The 25,042-nt window shown below is 36.8% G+C and overlaps 1 long non-coding RNA gene across 4 annotated transcripts in view; it reads right to left on the bottom strand.

Annotated features, from left to right (window-relative positions):
• The window catches only part of LOC147996301 (uncharacterized), a 425,118-nt gene that overhangs the window by 226,085 nt on the left and 173,991 nt on the right, over positions 1-25,042 (bottom strand). For 3 of the 4 annotated variants that reach the window (XR_015671867.1, XR_015671870.1, XR_015671869.1), the window contains exon 3: positions 840-954. This is a non-coding gene — a long non-coding RNA (uncharacterized LOC147996301). The remainder of the gene's footprint in view (positions 1-839; positions 955-25,042) is intronic. The other variant, XR_015671866.1, reaches the window with a different exon arrangement.

Genomic DNA, 25,042 nt, shown 5'->3' with positions numbered 1-25,042 from the left:
TAGCTGACAGCATTCTGAGACAAATCACTTACAGAGTCTCCCCACACATATTGGTTAACCCATCTCCTTATTCAACTGTATATAATAGGTCTGCTTCATTCTTTATCTATATATAAGAAAATCCCTAGTATTCTGGCTCCTAGTCGGTCTCCATCACAGTGCATGCCCTACCCAATCCCTGCTTTTCTGTATGTGTGCCTGTTATTTCTTCTTTCAGTCATTCCAGAAAGGTCATTCATAAAGCTATACAGGCCACTGCATGACATTCTATTCTGAGTATATACACATCTATAGTCTCAGGGCAAACATAGAATAAATATCAGCAAATCCAAGTTGGGTAGGATTACAAGCACATGGTCAATCTCAGCGTCCTGTGGGAAAGTTTGATTGATGAAAGCACATCACTAAAAGTTCAGAAGAAAATACCGTAGTTAACAACCTTAACCTTTATAGCATAAAATGATTGGGAAGCAAAGCTACTTGAGATAGAAAAGTCCCAGGTGCCATTAAATATGCTTGTGAATGTCAAGGATATGGGATTTTGAAAGCTAAACTTGCTAATCACAAAATCAGTGCTCTTAATTTTCCAAAAAGGCATACACACATGGAACCTGTAATTAATTTATAAAGGCAGTATGATAGATAAACTTTTTGTGACTCAGGACCCGGTTCCTCTTCTCTTTATTCTATTCCAAAGACTTGCAAGTCTCTGACAATCAGTAGTTAATAAATGTTTCATTGTATAATTACACAAATGAGTATAGCTAGAAGCATTCTTAAACGGAGTACAAGAAATTGAAAGTGCAGCTCAGTCCATTCATCATTGCGGGGATGATTACCTGCCTGCAGTCCTGAGGCATGCTCTGTGGAGGACAGTGAAAGATGAACACTGGACTTCCAACACCACAGCAGCCAGAGTTGAGGGCAGACACTTGCATTATGGAGGACAGATGCCTGCAATGGAGAGAAGTAAAGGATATGTATTTTAGAGGTTAAGAAAGCAACCCTTGGAGATGCATGATTGCTGCTATAGCTGCATGATATTGGTCTAGCCCATTTTTCATGAAGATATAGAAGATTTTTCTATATGCCCCTCCAGTGAAAAACGTGTAGCATTGGCTCTTCAAAGTCTTATTGACCAAAGCAATTAAAGAACTCAATGACCTTTTCAGACTTACCTTCCATGCCTTTACTACCAGTCATATCCACTGACTTCCTCTGTAATGCCCAAATTTAAGCTGTAAGCCCTACCTGCTTATGAACCAGGTACCTTGCTAAAATGCTGGAAATTGTAGTTCTTGAGAAATAATAAAGACACATGTGAAAGTATGGTGGCCTATAGGTTTATTCTTATACACCCCATTCACCATGTATCTTTAGGTGAGTCTTAGCTAAGAAATTCCAGATAAGCATTCTGACCAAAGTCCATCTCTTGATCAGCATTCACTATTTAATTAAGCTTGATTTAAATTTGGCCAAAAATTATGGACTTGGCTTTTCTTTGGCAAATTTCAGGATTAATAATTGTTGTGTAACTCTTTTCTTCCAGTTAAAGCTATCCCTTCTGGTGAGAGTAGCAGAAGGCTCTTATGACTCAGGAGGTAATGATATTTATGAAGCTCAGGAAGATTCTTTAATTTACAAGATTTACAAGGGCCCTCCTCAAGGTTTGCATCAGTAGTAATTCCTAAGAAGAAGAATTTTTGGCCTGCCAAGATATCCTTAGTTTGTCCACAGCATCCTAGGTATTTGAGCTTCACGGGGGTATCAATGATGTTATACGGGCTTCTCAATGATGTAGTTATATTGAGTCACCTCATGTTCCTGTATGAGCTAAGAGTGAGCTAAGTATAGTGAGCTAAGAGTGAGTGGAACCATTTCCTTATTTATTGTTGGTGCTCTTGGAAGTTAATAGATAGTTGTTCCCACCTCCCAAGGAAAAGTCATTTGATGGTGTCTAAGGCTCAAGCAGCAATGTGATATCATTTTGATGTTGACCCAAGCTGTGCCAATTCTGAGAGTTCCATTTAAGACCCAGGGCTCCTTCAGAAAATTCCTGAGACTTCCCTTGCCTCAGTGAAGCTGGATCCCTCCTTCTGCCTAAACTGGTTTCTATTGTCCTACATAAACAACAATTTCAAAGCCAGTTCTAATAACAAAGTGTTCATAAATTTATCTCAGATTTTATTTAATGCAAAACTATAACATACCATACCCAAGAGAACACCAGCTATTTTTTTTATTTCAGGAATGGAAATGAGAACACTAATCTCAAACTTAGTGATGCAGTCTTGTTAATAATTCTAAATAAATTATATTGTTCTGAGATTATGTTTTGTTCATTGTGTTAATGAGATGTGCAACAATGTACTTAGCAAAATTATGCTAATAAAAAGGAGACTTATATCATAGAAGAAAATTATTTCATGCTGTACTATCATAGATGACTTCTTGGCATAATAGTAAAAGTCAATTAGTTTAATGATAATTATTTCTAAAATTACTATTAGTTATTTTTTCATTATCTTAGTACATGTAACAAGAATTTTGTCAGTGATACAGTATACTGATTTATAAGCAACTGTTTATCTATCGATATTTATTTATTTTTCTTTGCTAAAATGTTTTTCCTAGTCACTTAAATAGTAATAAAGTAATTTGTGATTAACCAAAACTGATTCCATAGTCAATTTACAATTGTAAGTAGATTAAGATAAAATTGCTCATTTAAAATTACTTCTTGGTGGTTATGGAGACACATGCATTTCTCAGCACTTAGACTTAAAGTCCGGGTTATAAAGTATTCAACGTTATCTTCAGCAGTTTTATGAAATGAAGACCAATATAGGCTACAGAAGATACTGTCCCAAAATACCCTCCAATGGCTATTATTGTTATCACTATTATGAACATATAAAATACACACTTAAAGGTATTTTATGAGTGGATTTAAGACATTGAATCTTGTCCCTAAACTGTTGTCAATACTATCTTTGTCAGGCACTAAAAAAGAATACTCATAGAATATCTTTTATTTTATTTTATTTTTTCTTGGATATTTTTATGTATTTACATTTCAAATGTTATCCCCTTTAACCTCTCTCCCATACCCCTCCCCCTGCTTTTATGAAGATGCTCTCACTCCCACCCACACATTGGCCTTACCCTTATATGCTCATAGAATATTTTGATTTTACTGTTGAAAAAACTTCTGAACCAAAGTAATTGATTCAATTATTTTTTAATTTTATTTTTTAGGATATTTTATATATTTATATTTCTAATTTTTGCCTTTCCCCTCTCTCCTACACCCCACCCCATTTCTATGAGGAAGCTCCCACTCCCACCCACCCTGACATTACTCTATGTTGGGGAAATGAGCCTTAACAGAAGGACTTTTCCTCCTATTGATGTCCCAAAAGGCCATCCTCTGCTACATATGTGGCTGGAGTCATGGGTCCCTCCAAATATACTTGTTGCTTGGTGGTTTAGTCCCTGGGAGCTCTGGTGGGGTCTGGTTGGTTGATATTGTTGTTCTTCCTATGGGGTTGCAAACCCCTTCAGCTCCTTCAGTCTTTTCTCTAAGTCCTCCATTGGGTTCCCCCTGCTCTGTCCAATGATTGGCTGCAAGCATCTTCATCTGTATCAGTAGGGCTCTGGCAGAGCCTCTCAGGAGACATGAATATTCATTTCCCAAATTGGTTTTATCCTTCACTCAAACAAGGCCAAACACTCAATCTTATAATGAACATGAATTGTGATTTTCATTTTTAAGTCTCCTCCTCCTCCTCCAACATTTGAAAGCATGTCACATGTCAAAAGGAATTCCCTGCTTTATGATTCTATTATCGAAGCTCCCACAATTTCCTGGTATGGGGCAAATAAACCTGTTTCTTAATTAGGCTCAGTGACTTGAAACAAAAAGAGAAAGTAAAAAGAACTGTATTTGGTAGAAGAATTCAGGTGAACATGCTAAATACCATCAAAGAAAAAAATCATGCAAACTTTTTAAGTCTCGATTTTTGTATTCTCTGCCAGTTATTTTATTATAAACCTTATTAACTTTCTCAAAGAGCATGTTTACCCGAAAGAAGATGAACTTGCTCTTTAGATCTCAAATTAATTTCCACTCGCAAATAAAATCCATTGTTTCACATTTTAGTTCTTGCAAATAAAGTGCGGACTATTTTCAAAATATTTGCGGAATACATACAAAATATATATTTAAAAGTATTTAATGAGTTGATTTTAGACATTGTTTCTTATCTATGAACTCTTGTCAATACTATTATCGTCAGGCACTAAAAGAGGATGCCAACAGAATATCTTGATTTTATTGTTGACAAAACTCTGAACCAATGTAATTGGTTTCATTCTTATTTTTGCTTATCACTACAAAACTTATCTTATAAAAATATTGGAATTTTACTTTGTACATTTTACCACTGGCCAGCTTTTCAATCAGGAAAATTTATCATTTGTCTCTCATGTGCCTGAGTTAATTTTAACTATCAACTTGACACAAAACGGATTTACCATGAAGGGAGACTCAACTAAGGATTGATCAGCTCAGACTGTCCTATGAGCATGTCTGTAGAATATTGTCTATTAACGTATAGAGGAAGTATTTGACTACAATCCTTGGCAGGTGTTTCTGAGATATAGAAAACAGCTAATTGAGGCAGGCATGATGCAGGCATGAGACAGGCATGAGACAGGCATGATGCAGGGATGAGGCAGGCATGAAGCAGGCATGAGGCAGACGTGAGACAGGCATTGAATCTCAGCATTTGTCTGTCAGAAATGGGTGGACATTTGTGAGTCTGATGTCAGCCAGCTAGCTTATATTCACAAATTTCAGGCCAATAAGAACTATATACTGAGGTCATGTGTCTAAAATAAAAATAAAATCTACAACTAAAGATTAGCTGAGCATAAGTGAGCTAGAAGCACTTCCCCAAGATGGTTTCTGAGTCAAGTTCCTGTTTGATATTTGTTTGAATTTCAGTCCTAACATTCCTCAATGACTTGGCCATATAAGCCAAACAAATACTTTCCTCCTTTAAGTTGCTCTGGGCAGTTATTTTTTATCTCTTTCACAAAAGGGAGGCTATAATAACACCAAAAAATATTTTTCCATTTTTTGGTTATTTTATCTATTTACATTTCAAATATTATTCCCCCTTCCAAGTTTCCCCTCCACAATCCCCCTATACCCTCTCCTCTCTCCATGTCTCTACGAGGGTGCTCCTCCACCTGCCCACCCACTCCGCCTCAGAGCCCTAGCATTCCCCTACCCTGGGTCATCAAGCCTCCATAGGACTAAGGTCTCCCCCTCCCAATGATTCTCAATAAGGCAGTCCTCTGTCACAAACCCAGCTGGGACCATGGGTCCCCCATGTGTACTCTTGGAATGATAGTTAATTTCTCAGAGCTTTGGGGAATCTGTTTGATTGATATCACTATTCTTCATATGTAGTTGCAAACCTTTTCAGCTCCTACAGTCCTTGTCCTAACTTTTCCATTAGGGTCCCTAAATATTCTTTCCTTGCTCATTTCATTGTTAGATTATCTGTGGGATCAACCTCTGGCCTTTATTTACTCTACTCATTAAACTCCTCTGGTATTTCCGGAATCTTATAAACAAAACAAAATCCTGGTTATTTCTGTATATTTGTCCTTTTATTGACTCAATTCTAATTGATAGTTGTATATTTATGGTGTAAAACTATGTTCACCTCTGACATATTTTAGTCTTTGTCATTTAGTTATAAAAAAACCTTCCCAATAGCAGTATTGAGTTTCTCACTATATTTCTAAATTATCCATACCAGCATCTAAATCCTCTCCCCCGCTTTCTTGTTTTTATAATATCTAGTCTTCCAAAATATGGCATCAACTTAAAACATCTTCCTGAAGGACATCCTGTTTGAGGAGGATATAACCATTTTGGAAAACAAGATAGTCAAACATTTTTCTAAAGAATTAAATTGTAGGAGGACTCTTTTGTCTCCTTTAAGGAAACTTTCCTCCTACTTGGTTGCCCCGTCCATTCTCAATATGAAGGGAGGTACCTTGTTTAACCGCAATTTGTTAAGCCATGGATGATGAATATTCATGGGAAGCCTGTCTTTTTCTGAAAAGAAACCAGGAGGAGTGGATGGGGAAGTGTGGAGAAAGGAGGTGGGGGCAGGGACTGGGGAGAGAGGAGGGAGGGAAAATTGTGGTTAGGATGTAAGAAAGGAAAAAAGAAAGTAAGTAAGAAAGGAAGGAAGGAAAAGAAAGAAAAAAGAAAGTCAGGAAGGAAATAAATGTATTTATATAAAAAGAATTGAATTACAAAGTAGTGGACTAATAAGGATTGTCTGTTCAATTAAAAGGGCACATTTTTTCCTAATTTACACATCAAACATTATCATATATACATATACATATATACATATATATACATACACACACATATATATACATACATATATACATATATATACATACATACACACACATATATATATACATATATACATACACACATACACATATATATATATGGAGAGAGAGAGAGAGAGAGAGAGAGACGTCCAAGCAGGTTTATGTTAAGAAAATATGGCAATGCTGTGGATATCCCATAAGATTTAGATGAACATGAATGGAACTAGAAATCTGTGAGCTATGAGTTAATACAACATGACTGACTCAAGGTGTCTGATGACCCAAAATTAAAAATTAAATGGAATTTATTATGTAACGATATTTGGCAATCTGATACCTTTGGGTTGTACAGAAATATGGCCTTGAGTTCAGAGGTCTGACCCATCGTCCGACCTTTGCTAGCCTGCCAGTGTGTCTGTCTGTAAGCCCGTATGCTTACTATCATGTTGTCTGTATGCCGATCACCTGTGTGTGGTTGTGCTCTGGCCCTGTGCCTACTCGTCTCCTAGTAGCTACTTGCCTAACAGCCTTGGCCCACAATGAATGTCCTATCTGCCTGTGAATCCTAGGAATTTTTTTCAACCTCATTTATTTTGCCACCAGAGCATGCAATTTTATTTTTATGTGTTAGTCAAAAATAAATTTAATTTGTAAGTAATCTGCATTAATCAAAATTGCAAGATAATCAAAAATCAAGATATAATGGTAGAACACTTTAACATCCGGCACTAGTACAATCTTATAGTCAAACTGGAAAAATGTTACCATCTGAATATGCAGAATTTGCATGTGCTTAAAATACTCTTCTACTTTATGAGAATTAAGTAGAATAATGCTGTATCAAGAAACATGTTCTTTTATAATTATTAACATATTTAATGTGTACATATTCCTTGTATGTCAACTACTCAGAGTCTTCTGTAACATTTATAACGTGTAACTTGCTTACACATTACACATGCAAAGTATAAGCATACAGTTGAACTGAAGGATAGGTTTCTTTATTTTACCCTTGTAAGAACATTAAGAAATATTATCATATGTAGTTTGTGCTATTTTGTAGAATGAACTATGTTATATAAAAATGCTAATTCTCTGCATCTGTTACTAACATTCAAAATTCAATATATGGACAGGAAAAATAAAATTATGAGTGCAGAATTGCCTTTATAAATGTTTAGTAGAGACCTGAAGCCAACGATGAGACATGTGGGTGTGTTTGTCAGCTGATAAGAAATGTAAACACTAAACAATAGTTAATATGAGAGTAGAGGGCCTAGGAGAAGGACTGGCTGGGAAAGAAGACATTGCAAGCATGTTTAGTAATACTGGAATAAAGATAAATTGCCTTTACCATCAATAGAATAATTATAGCATCAAACCTCAAAAGATATGTCATAAAATACATTTTGGAAGATATTTTCTTTTGAAAAGAGCGTGGATGATTCACAGTCATAAAGACATGTATAAATTACATTTATAATCAACTACTTAACTAAGGCAAGTTAGACGGTTATTCATTTTAGGTGTCTATCAAAATGATGAGTGCAATTAGAGAGTTCTGTGCAAGTGGGTTACATTTCTCATTGCAATGACACAAGTTCTAAGTCTTTCCAGCATCTAAGACTGTATTAAATATGCATCCATTATTAGCAAATTTAAAATCGACCTCTCACATGACCTAGAATAATTAAGCGTGGAAGCCTAAAACAAATCAGGAAGAATAATGAATAAGAATTTATAAATACTACCTTTCCTTTCCTTTTTGTGTAGTGGACTCAAATAAATATGTGCTCACTAATAAATACAAATAACATTCTTCTCATGACGCAGAGCTCTCAGTCTTCTGAACAGCAGTTGCGGCCTGATTTCAAGGATGTTGAGTTCAAAACTGAGCTTTTATGTTTTACAAAATCGTATAATTCAACAAAATTTTAAGTAGAGCTTCCATTGAAATTAGCTATTCAAACTTTGCTACAACTTGTGTCTTCTTTATGTCTTAATGGGAGACACCTGTATTGTTACAGAAAAAGTAACAGAATACTAACAAAAGAACTGAAGTAGTAGTGTCTAGGACCATATGGATTAACCAATTCCACACAAGCTGAAAATAGAAAGCTCACCAGAATTCTCTAAACTGTGGCTTTCCTTTTTATCACAGGAAATCTTCTTTATGTGGTTCCATTATTCATTTACAGCTTCTTCTAGGCATGGGTGAGTTCCAAACCTCAGAACCTTTTATATATTTGTATCTCTCGGGTGTATCTCTCTGTATTCTTTGATGTTTCCAGTGACTGAATATCAGGTGCACAGTTGGCTCTTAAAAGACAGAAGGACTGATACTGAAAAAGTAACTGTAGTGGATGTTACCAAAGATGAAATTGTTTTAATTTTTCTATACAATCTCTCATGATGTTTATAATTTTTAAAAAAAAATAGGTTTCACTAAAACATTACTGACTTTCAGTCAATAAAGTATTTTGTTGTTGTTTTTAAGACTATTTCATGATTAACTGTGGAATTGGGGTTGGGGTGGGAGGGCTCATGGTCAAGAATTGGTGATGGGAGACTTGTGCCTTGTATTCCAGATAGCTGAAAATAAGCTTAAGCAGCACCAGCAGTCAGCAAGGCATAAGAGAGGAACTAAAGCCCAGCGGTCCTGGAACCCCCTGGGTCTCCTACTGCTCAGCAAAACCTGCTCACCTGTGAATCAGAGCTTAGAGCTTTGGACCTTAAAGACTGAGGAGACTTTTAACAACAGATCCAGATTCTGACCTGCACTTACACAAGTCAAGGGAACAGCTCATTGCAAGTGTGTGCTGCCCACAGTTCTGCCTGCCTCTTACACAGGTGAGACACCCCACCACTGACTTCCTAGCTCCCCTACCTGCTGGAACACCAGCAACCCTAGCAACCATGGCCTGCCCTGTCAGAGCTCCAGCTTCCTACTTGTCCTCACCCATACTTGCAGCAGTCTCAGATCAGCCAACCATGACCCAGCACACAGCTTTCCCTGCTGCCCAGGAGTCCTGCTCAAACTAGAGACACACAACTCCACATGTTAAAAGGCTAGTTTAAGAATATAACTAACAGAAGCAAATACAAAATGGCCCTGTGAGCTCAGCTTTCCTACTACAGCAAGTCCTGGATATCCTACCATAACTCAAGAGCAAGACTGTGACCTTAAATTACATCTGATTAAGATGATAGAAACATTCAAAGAGGATATAAATAATCCCATTAAGGAAATACTGGAAAACCCAATCAAAGAGGTAGAAGCTCTTAAAGAGAAAAATAAATCCCTTAAGCAAATAAAAAAATGCAAGAAATGGGAAGATTCTTCTCAAGATGAGTAGACAGAAGGAAATCGTCAAACTCAGGGCTAAATCAATTAATTAGAAACAAAGAGAACAATATAAAAAAAATCAAGAAAACCAAGAGCTGGTTCTTTGAGAAAATCAACAAGATAGACAAATCCTTAGCTAAACTAATTAAAAAGACACAGAGACAGTATCCAAATTAACAAAGCAAAAATGAAAAAGGAGACATAAAAACAGACTGAAGAAATTCACTAATAAATTGGTCTTAATTTAAAATTCTATACTCCACAAAACTGGAAAATCTAAGAAATGGGTTAATTTCTAGATATATACCACATACAAAAGTTAAATCAAGACTAGACAAACTAAATAGGACAATAACCCCTAATAAAATTGGAACTGTCATTGAAAACATACTAATCAAAAAAATCACAGGGCCAGATGGTTTGAGTGCATAATTCAACTAGATTTTTAAAGAAGCATCAATACCAATACTTCTCAAACTATTCCACAAAATAGAAACAGAAAGAACGCTACCTCATTTCATGACGCCAAAGTTATTCTGATACCTAAACTACACAAAGATTCAACAAAGAAAGGAAACTTTAGGCCAATTTATTTATGAACATCAATGAAAAATATACTCAAAAAAATGTTGTAAGCCAAATCCAAGAACATCAAAAACATTCAGCATGATTGAATAGGATTCATCCCAGGGATGCAGTTGATGGTTCAATATAAAAAAATCCATATGTAGAACAATGCCAAGCAACCAGAGTTTCCACGGACCTAAAGACTATACATGATCACCAGTGTAAGGGGAAGCTCTGGGTCCTGCTAAGACTGAACCCCAGTGAACATGATTGTTGGGGGGAGGGCGGCAATGGGGGAAGGATGGGGAGGGGGAGGGGCTAGGGGGATGTTGGCCGGTAAACCGGGAAAGGGAATAACACTCGAAATGTAAATAATACTCAAGTTAATAAAAAAAAAAGAAAAGAAAAAAGTCCATAATCCTGGTGCTATGCCCAGAACTGAACTAACCCATCCCACAGCTCCCTGCTCCCCAAATCCTGTGAGAGAGAGAGAGCTGAAAACCCACAAATTCAGACAATCCTGAGACCTCAGGACAGACTGCCACTTCTGTCCACCTTTGCCCATATTTCTGATTGAAGAGGAAACGGCATAGTGCCTTTGGACACAGTCAGCAGCGGGAACCTGCCTTTCCAGTCTGCGCCCAGAACTGAATTGAACCTGTTAAACAGCTATCTGAACCCAAATCCCTTGGGAGAGATGGTCCCTCAGAAGTGGGGACATTCCTGAGAAATCAGAGGAGACTACTCTCTGCCCACATTCCTGATCCAAGAGGAAATCACCAAGCTCCATCTGTGAACGCTGGTCACAGGGACCTTGGGGCAGTCAGAGGCAGGTCCTTTCTAGTTCCTGCCTGCAACAAGACCTGAAAACCAGTCGCCAGGATCGTCTACACACCTGAGACCGGAGGTAAGACCAACTTTTCTGCTCCAAGTGATCTGCCTGGTGGACTCAGGACACACAAAAGCAGAAGTCCTGTGGGACAGAGCACTTCCAGATTCTGGCTGTGCCCTGAACTGATATGATCCCATCCCACAGCTCTCTGCTCCCAAATCCCATGGGGGAGAGAGCTGAATACTCAGAAGTGCAGACCATCCTGAGACTGCAGGCAAGAGAGACTGCCACTTCTGACCACCTTTGCCCACATCCCTGGCACAAGAAGAAACTGCATAGTGCGTATGGACACAGGAATATAGAAGCAGTTAGCCAGAGGCAGATACCTGCTGTTCCAGGCTGTGACTAGAACTGAACTGAACCAGTCAAAGAGCTGCTTGCATGCAAATCCAGTGCAGGGAGAAAGCTGGATGCTCAAAAGTGCAGACACTCCTGAGAACTCAGAGAAGACTACTCTCTGCCCTACCCAACCCAAGAGGAAATCACCTAGTGCCATCTGCGCCCCCTATGCACAGGTACCTAAGAGCAGTCAGATGCAGGACACTTCCAGTTCCTGCATGCACAGAGAGCTGAAAGACACACCAGAGAGCAGAAAACTCTGTTCCCAGAAACCACTGAAAGAAAACAGAAAAACACGTCTACAGGAGTGCTGACACAGAGGCTCAGAACAGGGTTAAGCCACTGTCAGAAATAGCAAGTCAACCTAATACCGGAGAAAACCTGATGGCGAGAGGCAAGCACAGGAACATGAGCAACAGAAACCAGGACTTCTTGGCATCATCAGAGCCCAGTTCTCCAACAAAAGCAAATACTGTATATCCAAACATACTGGAAAAGCAAGATTTAGATTTAAAATCACATTTTATGATGATTATGGAGGACTTTAAGGACATAAAGAACTCCTTTAAAGAAATGCAGGACAACACAAGTAAACAAGTAAAAGCCTTTAAAAAGGAAACACAAAAAATCCCTTAAAGAATTACAGGTGTAGGAATAGAAAAAAAAACTATCCAGGATTTAAAAATGGAAATAGAAACAATAAAGAAAGCACAAAGGGAGACAACTCCAGAGATAGAAGATACCTATTGAAGATATCAGGAATCACAGATGCAAGCATCACCAAGAGAATGCCAAAGATAGAAACGAGAATCTCCGGAGCAGAAGATATCATAGAAAACATCAACACAACCATCAAAGGTAATGGAAAATGGAAAAAGTTCCTAGCCCCAAACATCCAGGAATTTCAGGATACAATGAGAAGGTCAAACCTAAGGATAATAGGTATAGAAGAGAGTGAAGACTCCCAACTTAAAGGTCCAGTAAATATCTCCAACAAAATCATAGAAGAAAACTTCCCTAACGTAAAGAAAGAGATGCTCATAAACATACAAGAAGCCTTCAGAACTCCAAATAGATTGGACCAGAAAAGAAATTCCTCCTGTCACATAATAGTTAAAACACCAAATGCACAAAACAAAGAAAGAATATTAAAAGCAGTAAGGGAAAAATGTCAAGTAACATAAAAAGACAGAAATATCAGAATTACAACAGACGTCTCACCAGAGACTATGAAAGCCAGAAGATCTTGGGCAGATGTCATACAGACCCTAAGAGAACACAAATGCCAGCCCAGGATACTGTATCCTGCAAAACTCTCAATTAACATAGATGAAGAAATGAAGATATTCTGTGGCAAACCAAATTTACACAATAACCAGCCCTACAAAGGATAATAGATGGAAAAGTCCAACACAAGGAGGGGAGGAATCCCCTAGAAAAAGCAAAAAGTAATCTCCTTGCAACAAAATCAAAAGAAGAAAGACACACAAACATAATTCCACCTCTAAATACGAGAATAATAGGAAGCAACAATCACTATTCCTTAATATCCCTTAACACCACAATGAACTCAATTTCCCAATAAAAAGACATAGGCTAATAGACTGGATATATAAAATGGACCCAGCATTTTGCTGCATACAGGGAATATACCTCAGAGACAAAGACAGTCACTACCTCAGAGTTCGAGGTTGGAAAACAACTTTCCAAGCAAATGGTCTGAAGAAACAGGCTGGAGTAGTCATTCTAATATCGAATAAAATCAACTTTCAACCAAAAGTTATCAAAAAAGATAAGAACGGATACTTCATATTCATCAAAGGAAAAATCCACCAAGATGAACTCTCAATCCTAAATATCTATGCTCCAAATGCAATGGCCTGTACATTCATAAAAGAAACCTTACTAAAGCTCAAAACACACATTGCACCTCACACAATAGTAGATTTCAACACTCCACTCTCATCAATGGACAGATCATGGAAACAGAAATTAAACAGAGACATAGAGAACGTAACAGAAGCTATGAACCAAATGGATTTAACAGATATTTATAGAACATTCCACCTGAAAACAAAAGGATATACCTTCTTCTCAGAACTCATGGTACTGTCTTGAAAACTGACTATATAATCTTCACAAAACAGGCCTCAACAGATATAGGAACATAAAAGTAATCCCATGCATCCTATCAGATCACCATGGACTAAGGCTAGTCTTCAATAACAACAATAAGGAAAGAACACACATTTATACATAGAAGTTGAACAACACTCTACTCAATCATAACTTGGTTCAGTAAGAAATAAACAAAGAAATTAAAGAATCCTTAGAATTTAATAAAAATGAAGGTACAACATACCCATCCTTACAGGATACAATAAAAGTTGTGCTAAGATGAAAACTCATAGCTCTGAGTGCCTCCGAAGAGAAACAGGAGACAGCATATGTCAGCAGCTTGACAGCACACCTAAAAACTCTAGAACAAAAAGAAGCAAATACACCCAAGAGGAGTAGAAGGCAGGAAATAATCAAACGCAGGGCTGAAATCAACCAAGTAGAAACAAAAAGGTCTATACAAAGAATCAGCAAAACCAGGAGCTAGTTCTTTGAGAAAATAAACAAGATAGATACACCCTTAGCCAGACTAACTAGAGGGCACAGAGAGTTTGTTCAAATTAACAAAATAAGAAATAAAAAGGGAGACATAAAAACAGAATCTGAAGAAATTCAAAAAATCATCAGATCCTATTACAAAAGCCTATATTCAACCAAATTGATAACCTCGAGGAAATGAACAATTTTCTAGACAAATAACAGTTACCAAAGTTAAATCAGGAACAGATAAACCATTTCAACAACCCCTTAACTCTTAAAGAAATAGAAGCAGTTATTAAAATTCTCCCAACCAAAGATAACCCACGACTAGATGGGGTTAGTGGATAATTCTATCAAACCGTCATCGAAGACCTCACACCAATACTGTTCAAACTATTCCACAAAATCGAAACAGACAGAGCATTACCCAATTCCTTCTATGAAGCCACAATTACTCTTATACCTAAACCACACAAAGACCCAACAAAGAAAGAGAACTTCAGTTTAATTTCCCTTATAAATATTGACAAAAAAATACTGTCTGGATTGGCAGGATTAATATAGTAAAAATGGCCATTTTGCCAAAATCAATCTACAGATTCAAAGCAATTCCCACTAAAATTCCAACTCAATTCTTCATAGAGATAGAAAGAGCCATTTGCAAATTCATTTGGAATAACAAAAAAACCCAGGATATTGAATACTATACTCAACAATAAAAGAACTTCTGGGGGAAATCACCATCCATGACCTCAAACAGTATTACAGAGCAATAACGATAAAAACTGTTTGGTATTGGTGCAGAAACAGGCAGATAGATCAGTGGAATAGAATTGAAGACCTAGAAATGAACCCACATACCTATGGTTACTTGATTTTTGACAAAGGAGCTAAAATTATCCAATGGAGAAAAAAATAGCATTTCAACAAATGGTGCTGGTTCAACTGGAGGTCAATATGCAGAAGAATGCAAATTGAACCATTCTTGCTGCCCTGTATGTCTCCTGGGCATATGCCAAGCTGGATTCACAGTGGAGGGATAAGAAAACTAATCCACCCAATTTGACCCAAAATTTGTCCTGTCTATAATAAATGTAGAGATGGAGCAGAGGCTGAAGAAAATGGCAACCAATATCCTGTCCCATACAATGGACAAACCCCAAGCACTGATACTATTAATGATATTCTGTAATGCTTGCAGACAGGTGCCTAGTATAACTGTTCTCTGAGAGACATCAGAGGAATGAAAAAGATACAGGTGACCATAGTCAAACATTGGATGGAGTTAGGGAACACTTAGGGAAGAGTTAGGGGAAGGATTGAAGTACCTCACAAGAAGACCAATAGAGTCAACTAACACAGGCTAGGACAGAACCTCCAGGACTTAAGTAGCAAACATGTAACTCAGTCTCCGCAGCTGCCTTGTTTGGCCTCTGGGAGAGGATGTGCCTAATCTGGCAGAGACTTTCTCTGTGTGGAGGGGCATGCCCAGGGGCCCCACCCAAAGTGGAGGGAAGATGGGGAGAGAGACTCTGTCATTGAGGGAGAGGGAGGGGTAGTAGGTTTGGGGTTATAAATAAATAATAAAATAATAAATACTATTTTATTGGAGTAGGCAAACAACAAAGTCAAAACTCTATTTTACAGAAAGAGTTTTATTATACAACACAAATACATGAACACATCAACCCCAGCGGCCTTCAAGTAAAGAAATTTTCCATTACTTTATGACCAAACAAGACATTCAAAGGATTTCATGGATAAACTACAACAGATTAAATCATAAAGGTGAAGAAAAATGATTATCATGAGTATCCATTATCCTCAATGACCAAGTTATCTGTTCCTTTATTTCACAGATTCAAAGAGTGTGCTGGGTTAAGAGGAGATCTTAAAATAAGCACTACCACATTTCACGGGAATATGTTAACGAGCTATGTAAGGTCAAAGCTGGGCACAGCTCAGTCCTATGGAAAGCTATTACAATATGCTGACATCATAATCTAGTGGCATAAACTGAATAAGACAAGTGCCTAGGAGAAAACCAAATATTCCTGTTTGGCTAAATGAACATGACAGTACAATAACTCTTAACTATATTCTGTTATACCCGTAGATAAGTGCTTCACTCAGCCATCATCAATAAAGTTTCCTTCTACAGTAGATGGGAATGAACATAGAGACCCACAACCAGATAATGTTCAGAATGTGACAGACTGAAGAGCACTCAGTCCAACATGGGATGTCTTCATCAACCCTTTCCTCTCAGAGCTTCGGGAGCTATTTGGTAGTGGAGGCGGAAACATTGTATGAGCCTTCATAAATGAAACACATCAAGAATAGAAGACCCTCTAGACACAATAGGACAAATGCACATAGGAACTCACAATGAATGTGGCAACCTCTGTACTATACATATTCAAGCCAGACAGTATCCCAATGCTGAGTAGGGAAAGTAGACACAATCTGTCATCTTTAACCAAGATACTATCTCCGAATGTCTATTGCTCACAAGGAAAAATTGTTTCTCTAGTCGAGTTTCACTGAGTTTGAAAATCAAAATTAAATGTAGACCCCCTGCCCATCAGTAGATGGGCAACACAAAATAAAGCCAGTGGTGTTTTTGTAGAGTTTTTTCTCTCATGGTGCTTCATTAAATCACCATATTTTGTCATACTTTTGTTTTTGTTTCTTTTAACTGGTATATTATGCTTTTTGGTTTTGCATTTTTAACGGGTTGTGTGTGTATGTGTTGGAGGATGTCATACAGGTGAAGTCAGGTACAAGATAGAATGAGCCCTGTCATTGGATGAGAAGGAAGGATGGGCAGGAGAAAAGTTTTAGAGCGAGGCAGAGATTAGAACGAGGGAGAGGAAGCAGTGGAGAGAACATGGAGGCAGATATTAAGATTCCTGTCTGCACATTCACAGGTTGTTATGAATATTCTTAAGGGATGGATGTGTACAGGGATTTGTGAGTCTATGTGGGCAATTATATATCATCAATTGGTTCTAAGTTAATTGTGTGGATGTGTTGTACATTGAGCATTTAACACATAAATCTGGTGGTTGAGTTTCCAATTTGCTGAGTAGTGATTTCACTGGGTGTTGAGAGTGTGAACAGTTTGTGACAGGAAGCCGTGCTAGTCTACAAAATGCTTGGGACTAGCTTGGTGTGGGGCCATGGCCTATGGGATGCTATGTGAGTCTCAGGTGAGGTAACAACCGCCAAGGGCACGGTGTGTGAAAGTGGTAACAGAAACTGCTAGAGTGCACAGATCCTGCGGAGTGGGAACTCTCAGGAACCAGGACAAGTGGCATTTTTTATAATTTTAAGAGAGAAAGAGAAGAGACATGGGGTAGAAGTGGTGCATAGATAGGGAAGAAACACAGAAATCTGGTGGGGGGAGGGAAGCATGATTAGAATATATTTTATGAAATATTTTTCAATAAAATATATTGAATAAATAAATAAAATCATATAGAGTTGCAGTTTTTAAAACCTGGTGCAAGGCAAAGACTGGAATAGGATCTTTTACAGGTCATATTATTAAGAAAATTAGTTGTTGGAAGGAAAAGAGGGATTTTTATGACACAGAAAAGACTTGTATCTCAAAACAACACTCACCATACTTCTGAAAAATATTGAATACAATACTGAATTCCATATAATTGATTATTAAAGTATTTGCTAGTATAGATATACAAGAATAAAATTTAGAATTATAAACAAAAGTAATTCTAAATGTATTCCAAGTACCTTTCCATACAGAAATGAATTATATAGTACTAAAAAGGATTTTTCTTGGAATAGAGAAAGCACAAGATACAGATAGATTTAAGGCTTAATTTGAGAAGAAATTATATATAGGGATAAACATAATTTTATATAGTATTTTACATCCAATGGTTTCTCCTATTTCCACTCTCTGTCTTTGTCTCTCTCTGTATATATCTGTCTGTCTGTCTGTCTGTCTACCTATGTATCTAACTACATCTCTCTCTGACTCTTTCCTCTCTCTTTCACACATGCACACACAAACTAATTTCAACTGGACTTTATTTAAAATAGTTCATAGTTACATATGTAAAAGCAGTATTTGTAACTAGACTAGTATTGAAAATTATGCACAATGTAAGTGTATTCTTAATCAAATATCAAATCACCATAAAGGCTTTTTGATCCTTATTATTTACTTGATAAAACCCCTTGAATATTAGAGTTGTATTTGCTAGAGAAATAAATACAAGTTAGAAAAGTTACTTTGAAGTCAAGATATGGAATTCAGATATGCATTAATATCTGGCATCTTGGGTTAAAGGTATATATACTTCAATATATTTGTTTCATATAAATATAAAGAATTTATTTAAAGAAGCTAAATTTTAAATATTTTATTTGCATTTCTTGGTGGAAAATCTGATAGTGATTGAAATTTTCTTCCAAAATATTTGAGACATTAGTGAAATGATAGTCCAGATATTTTAGGAATAAATGATGTCATTATTTTCCTTAATAGAAAACATTCATTTTCTTGTCACTGTTAAATTATTAATCTCTCATAGGAAAAACTTTTATAATGAGCTTACAAAAATTTTAGAATAGTTATAAGACCCTTTTTATTAAGCTCGAAAATAAATTCATTCATTTTACAATGACCTTCAGGTATGTACTTTGATTCAAGAATGAACCATACAACGTTAAAAAGAGGGCTGCATTGGCATAGAGAAAGCATGGATACTGATAGAGTTCAGGTTTTCAGAAGTTCAATGTATATATTTAACATTTGCACATTGAGAGCCACAGAAAACATTTAAAACATCACTAAAATTGACATTTTAAATAAACTACTATTTGTGACAAAGTTTTTACTTCTACAATATATTTGATTCTAAACAACAGATTTATCCTTACAAAAGGTATAAAAATTGTTTTAAAAATCCATTTTCTCATAGATAAACTTGGTACCTATTGCTTGGAACTGTCACGTTACTTTTTCACTTGCTCTTACAATGAACTTCCTAGTGCAAATGCTTGAATACGATGCATTAAAGAAAAATGTTATGATCTATAGTCAGCTCTTCACATATTTTAATATTTCATGGCACTTAAATGCACAAAAGATTCCATGGTACTTGTACCTTTCTTGATATTTGACAAAGATATGAGTCAATCTCCACAGCCAACAAAGGAGGTTTGGGCAGATTCTGAACCTAGGCATTTCTGAATGAAATCAGGTTTAAAATCAGAGGCTGCCTCTTTCCGCCATCTTGGAGCCTTTGGAGGCCTGCTGGGAATAGGACTTCTAGATAAAAGCAAGTTTGTCTGGAAGGCTATGGTGCAAGGCCACTTTTGCTGGCTACAGGGGAGGCCTCCAGAATCAAAGAGAGCACATGGCTCTTCTTAAAATTGAAGGCATTTATGCTCAAGATGAAACTGAGTTCTAGTTAAGCAAGACGTGTGCTTATGTGTACAAAGCAAAAAACAATACTGTGACTCCTGCAGACAAACCAAACAAAACTAGAGTGATCTGGGGAAAAGTAGCTCGGGCCCATGTGGTATGGTTCGTGCCAAATTCTGAAGCAAACTTCTTGCAAACGTCATTGGACACAGAATCCGTATGATGCTGTACACATCCTGGATTTAAACTAATGGAGTGTCAATAAATAAAAATAGATTTGTAAAAAAAATAATCACAAGCCAATGTCATTTATCAAAAGAAAAATATTCCACACAAGGGAAAGTAGATTGTTAGTGGAAGTGTCCAAAGCCTTGTGGCACCAGCCCCAGCCCTGCTCTCTCAAGTTTTGGCCATTTTCATATCTTCTGCTTACTCATACTTAAAATGGTTCAGAAAACCCATTTGTTTTATTTTTATATTTAATAATTATTTCTGTGTAACCTTTTTCCTCCATGTATGAATATTCGTTATGAGTGTTCCTAGTGCATGAGGAGATCTGAAGAGGCAGTCAGATTACCCTGGAACTGGGCTGATGGATGACTGTGAGGCACCATGTACTGGCTGTGAACCAGGCCCTTGTTCTTGTAGTCTCTAAGTCATTTTTCCAGTTCCCTTAATAAATGTGTTGCTTGCTGACTAATTAATGAGCAAATATAAGTAGTAATCTTTTCTTTTAAACTTATTTACAAGGTTCTCAGTAAAGCAGTTAGGAACCAAATTGTGCTGTGCCGAGAGTTCTCAAGCCTGAAGGATCTCCAGCCAGGAGCTGACTCTGACCAGCTAGAGTTTGGCGTTACCACGGACACCCAGGACGGTTTGTTGATGCAGGCAGGCCCGAAACTCATCCACACAAGGTTTTATAGGAATGGAAGCAAGTGAGGGGGTGGGGGGTTCAACCCTGGCAAGCATCTAATGAATGACTATGGTAAGCCTACAGGTGGGTGCTATGAAGCAAGACCCACTTGTGTCTGAAGGTACCTGAAGCGATGAGACTAATCTTTGTTTAACCTTTGCTAGGAAGCAGCCAGGAAGTAACTCTAGCCAAGGACAAGCCATGCGGTCCTTCCTAGTACTTGGGTGAAGCTTGGGTTCAGCTTCAGGTTAAGTTCTCAGGCTTTGTTGTAGTTGTTGTTGTTGTAGTTGTTGTAGTTGTTGTTGTTGTAGTTGTTGTTGTTGTTGTTGTTGTTGTAGTTGTAGTTGTTGTTGTTGTTGTTGTTGTTGTTGTTGTTGTTTTTCTTTCTTTCTTTCAAGATGGAGGCCAGTCCCAAGACAGAGAAGGTTCGGCCTATCAGTTGTATCTTATAGTTGCTTCGAATATTCATTTATATTATTATTACTGTTTCTTAGAAAGTATTAGTACTACGGAGTCTTAATATTTGAGAGTATAAGCTATGGCCACACATTTCAATCAATGGAAAAATAAAAATAGATTAATTAAAAATTCCTTATTAGCACTCATAAAAACGTACTATTATGTTTTTAAAATAAAAATGATTAAGCTAGGATTGTTCCTTGAAGAAATTTGGACAAACATAACCTGATACATATATATATATATTTACATATATATATTTACATATATATATGCACATATAAATAGGGAAGTTTAGCACTGAAATATTGTTGTCTTAATGTGGAGAGATGATTATTATTTTATTTTTGAGTTATTCTGTATCTTGCTTATTTCTGAGAAAGTCTCACAATCCAGCACAGACTGGCTTAGAAATCACAGATTAGCTCATGTTAATCTTGAACCCATGATCTTTTTACCTCTGTCACCTAAGCACAAAGATTACAAGTGTATGCCAGAACTGACACCCTCTTCTGTCCTTTAGTGATGCTATGTGGTATTCATACATCCATGCAGATAAATACTTACATATATAAATAGACTAAATACATATTAAAAATAAATTATTGGTTCAAGGAAATTTGACTCTGAAACTGTGTTTATATATTTATTCACATATATATGCTATAATAACTACAAACGAGACTTTGAATTTAATAGGGGCTGGTGGTAGAAGTATGGAAGAGGTTGAAAGGAGGAAAGAGGTGGCAAGAAATTTTTGAGAAATTGCATGCAATTGTATGTAAATTTTAATGTGCAAATATTTTTATATGTGGCACTGGTAATTATACCTTTTCCTACTCATTATTTTCAGGGTAACATAGAAATTAATGAGTGCTATTATGGCATTTCAAGCACATATAATTACACCTTGCTCATATTCACCACTCAACACTTTCACTCTTCCCAATCTCCTCTGGTCACTGATCTTTCTTCTCCAAAATACGTATCTTTTGAGATATCATAGTCACAGGTGTGTGTGTGTGTGTGTGTGTGTGTGTGTGTGTGTGTATGTGTGTGTAGTTGTGTATGTGTACATGTGTGTGAACGCATGTAATGATCTCCTTATCTATTCATCATCATGCCCATCTGATAATGGGCATTTATGTTGCCTCCATACCCAGTCTTTTTGTAAATGACAAATAAAAAACAAAGAAGTGCCAGTATCCCTGGGATGTGCTATCTCAGATTACTTCAGGTATCTACCTAAGGATGGGACATCAGGATCACAGGGTAGCTCCATTTTAATCATATTCAAGGTAACAAACACTGTGTGGCTGTGCATGTACATGCCTACAAGCAGTATGTAATGTTTCCTCTTTCTCTACTATAAGGCAAAATTTTCCATTAGTTTTCTTGATAAGAGCCAATATGGCAATGCTACTTCAATTCGTAGTTGAAACTAGGGTTGCCTGCCCATTGGGCATGTCCTTTATCACGACGTTCATCCCTAGATAAAGTACATTGCTTTTAAGTATAACACACATAATTTGTACTCTCACAGTGACATCACTGTCACAGATGACCCACAAGAACTGAGTAAAAATCTACACCTCCTTGGTTTCAAATGCACACTGCAGAAAATCTTACTACTGCAATATACCTTTTTTTTTTGAAGCTTCACATTGCTAACAATGAGAACAAATGTTCCATTTCATATTGTTGGCTGACATTTTAAGAATTCTAAAATAAAATTGGTTGTTAAAGTAGGGTTTTAATGGGATATTTAGTTCAATTTATTTTACATATCTGAACTAGCAAGGAGAATTCAAATTTGCCATGCTTCTTTTTAAAAAGAACTAGAAACATTCAAAAACCTATTTTTAAAAGTATATTCTATGTCAGAGCTTAGGTTTATGTGTGCTGTATATTTGAAGATTTAAAATCCACATACTACAAAATATTTCTCCTAAATATATAATTACCTGTTTTTAAATTTGTTTAAATGTAAGTGAACTGATTTACACTTTCAAAGCAAATCAGAGAAACACTATGATTAAAATAAGTGTGTGATTTTGTAAATTCTTCTTCACTAACCTCAGATTTTTCTGAATTTCTAAATTAGTAATTATTTCCAGTGACAATTTATAAACTATTTTATTGTGCCTGTTCAGCATTTGAAATCCTCAAAAGACCACCAAGGAGCTGATTTTGATGCAATCACACTAATTCTTTTATTGACAAGCTCGAGCCTGTGCCATACCACCCTCAGCCATGCCACAGGACAGGAGGGTGAAGCCCAGAGCCCAGTTTCAAGCAAGCATTTATTGCAAACAAGCAAACAAGCAAGGGGTGTTCTAGTTGGCACACATCTGTTTGGGGGTCTATGATATAATTTTGTTGTCTTTTAAAATAATTGGATAATAAATTTAACTTCTGCTTTCCTCCTGATTGGTGGTTGTTAGAAAGTGACGAGCCAGAGGCAGACTTACCTGGAAGCACATGTTTGTTGGGGAATAATCTAGAAGCTGGTGCTAGGTGCCAGCTGGCTTATTGGTGAACTCTGAGTTCAACCTTAGCTCAGGTTCACTTAAGATGGACTATGAACCCAAGATCTGATCTCTCATTTTTACTTTAAAAATGCATACCGCTTAGTCCTCTTTTCCAGATATATCTTAGTAAAAATGATAGTTTTTGATGAGATGGACAATATATGTAAGAGTATAACAATCTAACCATCACATAATTGCAACACAACGCAACTTCTATTCGGTTATTTAATTCTCTTGATATAATGTAAGCTTAAAGTAAACACTAACCTAAGAGCAGCCTCTGCTGGCAAACGCAGGCTGAGCTGCAAACATTTTTTCTTAGATCCTTACAATGTCATTTGACCGCTCCATATTAGCAAGTAAATTTGGGCAAGGGTTTTAACATTTGATTATATGTGGTGACACGTTGTAAAATCATGTTCTCTAAAATGAAATTAAAGCTATAATACATTCATTTAGGACTACAAAAACAGAAAATCTACATCAGGTAATTCAATTCTCAGCTTTGTGGCCAACATGTCATATTGAAAGGGCATTGAAGAGCTTGAAGGGGCTCGAGACCCCATATGTACAACAATGCCAAGCAACCAGAGCTTCCAGGGACTAAGCCACTACCTAAAGACTATACATGGACTGACCCTGGGCTCCAACCTCATAGGTAGCAATGAATATCCTAGTAAGAGCACCAGTGGAAGGGGAACCCTGGGTCCTGCTAAGACTGAACCCCCAGTGAACGTGATTGTTGGGGGGAGGGTGGCAATGGGGGGAGGATGGGGAGGGGAACACCCATAAAGAAGGGGAGGGGGGAGGGGGATGTTTGCCCGGAAACCGCAAAAGGGAATAACACTCGAAATGTATATAAGAAATACTCAAGTTAATAAAAAAAAATCTAAAAAAAAAAATAAAAGAAAGGGCATTGAATTGGGGATGAGAGGATTTCTTAGATTTTTGATTGAGAGGATTATGTGCCAAAACTACTGTGAACTCAAAGGTACTCTATTTACTAGCAGTTATTTATTTTCAAGGTAGTTTTACTATAAAAGGCATAATGAATATGATCAGTGATTTTTTCCCTTTCAGATAAAGCAAATGAGACTTCACACCAAAAAACTCATAATCATATGATGCTTCTTTTCTTGAAGCATACAAAAGAAAAGCTGCCTGGAGGCAGTCTTCCAACATTATCACTATTAAATGCACATTCATACTTTTAGGGTAATGTCACATTACTAAAACATGAACAACATGTGACCACTTAACATATTATACATAGCAATAGCAAATTTCAACGTTAGTGGGTAATTCGAATCCAGAAGCATTGCATGAACTATTCAGTTCTACAGCTGATAACTATTGAAGCATTCTACTTCAATGGGAGAAAGAAAAATTTAGGTCCTGGTTGGTTCCTCTGCATTTCAATAGTGATCATCTTAAAGAACAGAATTCTCTATAATATGATTCTTACATTTTATTGCGGATATTCTGCATACCTCTAACAGACATGTTTATCTAATATACTCATTCCTACTATAGAGTTTCAGCTTGCTCTATGTACACTAATCAT

Source organism: Rattus norvegicus, chromosome 2 (assembly GCF_021556685.1).
Source record: "Rattus norvegicus strain SHRSP/BbbUtx chromosome 2, alternate assembly SHRSP_T2T, whole genome shotgun sequence".
Classification (NCBI taxonomy): domain Eukaryota; kingdom Metazoa; phylum Chordata; class Mammalia; order Rodentia; family Muridae; genus Rattus; species Rattus norvegicus.
Note: the sequence above shows the minus strand (reverse complement) of the source record. Positions and strands in the feature narration are given on the sequence as shown.